This window comes from Panthera uncia, chromosome B4 (assembly GCF_023721935.1).
Source record: "Panthera uncia isolate 11264 chromosome B4, Puncia_PCG_1.0, whole genome shotgun sequence".
Lineage (NCBI taxonomy): Eukaryota > Metazoa > Chordata > Mammalia > Carnivora > Felidae > Panthera > Panthera uncia.
Genome location: NC_064809.1, coordinates 3798845 through 3801443, shown reverse-complemented (window position 1 = coordinate 3801443; position 2599 = coordinate 3798845).

The window sequence follows — 2599 nt, the reverse complement described above, 5'->3', positions numbered from 1 at the left end:
TCCTGGGTGTTTTGTGACCGCAGCTTGAATGACAGACAGTGACCCTGCGGTCCACACCTCAGTGACGATGTGGTGTGAGTGAGAATTCAATCTTGGGGCTTCGGTTGGTGGTGGTTTATTTGTTTTTATTGCAGCACGGCAGATTCCAAGACACAGACTATGGATCACAGTAGTCCTTCCTCGAAACCATGAGCCCATCTAACTTTAGTTACATTTCACAAACATCTGTGTCTCTCTCAAGGCATCATTTCTTGACCAGATCATATCTTGACCAGAAAATTCTTTTTAAAAATGTGACTAGGGGGAACTCTTTTAAGAAATGGGATTTTCTCACACCTAGTGTGACATCTATCATTTAACCAGACCCCTTCTGCCCAGTCAAGGCAAATTATTTTGTGCTCTTTACGCATGCCTGCCGCACTACCGGTAATAAAGCCTGCTTGGGTCCTCATTCCGTTACGTTTTCCTGGTCTTTTGGGCTCATGTCACTGCTGTTAAACCTCCTGGCTGTCAGCACAATCTCTCCAAGCACGCTAAGCTGCTCTGGGACCTCCACCGCCTCAGCCGTGAAGGGCACTTCCTTCTCCCAAAATAGGCCAAGGCCCCTTAGCTATCTCCTGCCACTTCCCAGGGCTTGGAGTAGCTATAAATCGGCAGTGGGTGTAGAAGGGTTCAGAAGATGCCACCCCTGCGGCGCCTGGGTGGCTCAGTCGGTTAAGCGTCCGACTTCAGCTCAGGTCATGATCTCATGGTTCGTGAGTTCGAGCCCCACATCGGGCTCTGTGCTGACAGCTCAGAGCCTGGAGCCTGCTTTGGATTCTGTGTCTCCCTCTCTCTTTGCTCCTCCCCCCTCACACTCTGTCTCTCAAAAACAAATAAACATGAAAAAAAAAAAAAAAAAAAAAAAGAAGATGCCACCCCTAAATATGTGGAATTAACATAGTGATAGTTTGTGCGGAAGGCACTTGCGGATGCGGGAAGGGCTTTCTGAACCCACTTTTTAGCTAAAGGCAGGTTGCCAAATTTCCCGTGAGAAAGTGCCTTCTCTGGGCTAGGCAGAGCAGAGCATGCTTACCCATGCCCAAATAGACCTGTGTACATGTGCCTACTAAAATCATTGTGCTCCCTCATTAGTCCTCACCTCCCTATAGCTCCTAGTCCCCATCCCACAATTTACTGCCCAAGCCCTTTGTCTGTTACCTGCCCCCAATTTACCATTTTTTATATAAAAAGCATATAAACTTTTGGCCTGATGGCTTCTCTGGTCTTCTTGTTCCTTCTGCAGACTCCCCTGTACATGCAAAAATATTAAATAACTTCGTATGCTTTCCTCCTGTCAATCTGTCTGGTGTCCATTTTTCACATTTTTTTTAACGTTTATTCATTTTTGAGAGACAGAGACAGAGCATGAGCAGGGGAGGAGCAGAGAGAGAGGGAGACACAGAATCGGAAGCAGGCTCCAGGCTCCGAGCTGTCAGCACAGAGCCCGACGCGGGGCTCGAACCCACGAACCGTGAGATCATGACCTGAGCGGAAGTCGGACGCCCAAGTGACGGAGCCACCCAGGCGCCCTTGTCTTGTGTCAGTTTAGGCCAGCCACAGAACCTAAGAGGGTAGAAGGAAATTTGCTCTCTCCTGCAGGTGTGAATAACTGATGTCATCTGAAACTCTTCCAGGGCCTACAATGCTGTAACTCAGGGGGGAAGTGGTTTATCATACTCTCCAAGAGGAATATTAATCTTGTAATTTTAAGAAACTGCAGCCAGCTAGTAAGAAAGGGACTATTCTTCCCAAAGGGTTGGGTGTGCAAAGCACACATGCCCGTCTGTTTGTAAGACAGTCCCGGGCCTGGGAGACCTACTCTCAAAGAAGAAAAGAGCCCGTCTGTCATCTTCTGTGTAAAACATGGAGGCTGAAGGTAGGACAAGTGAGCAGTCAAAATTATCTCCAAGAGGAAAACACACGAACAAGCATCAGGTTTCTAAATACAAATTATCAGCCTACCCCAAGGTCAAGGAAAATCTATGAGATAGAAGCACATGGGTGAGGAGCTTGGATCTTCCCTCGGTCCTGCCACGGTGGAGACAATGTTGGGGAGAGACAGAAGTAGGAATTGTTCTGAATGCGTTACACCCTCCTTCGTTAATTCTCCCAGCACCCACACGATCACTTCACTGCCATTGCTGTACAGGCGAGGCTACCACAACGATAAGGAAAGGCCAGGATCACAATCCACCTATCTGATTAGCAGGAGCTTGGGTAATACATTCAGTTCCTTTGTCTTTAAACTAAGAAGCTTACACTAAACCATCTCTGTAGTTTCTTGAAGCTCAAAAGGTATATGATTTCGTGAGCTATGATCATAATTTTAAGGCAGTATTTACCAAGACTTGTATGAATCATCACTCCTAAGCGATGTTAATGCAATTTAAAAAACAGGATTGCTTGGTCGAATGACTTGGAGCAAGGATGAATACTTTTTCCTGCCTTTGAAAGATTTGTGACACAACTTATTGTATGAAGAACTCGGAAATCTGGCTGTCAGGCGAATGGTTCCACATTGTTTTACCCAGTGTTTCCTAAGTAATTAACAATATAC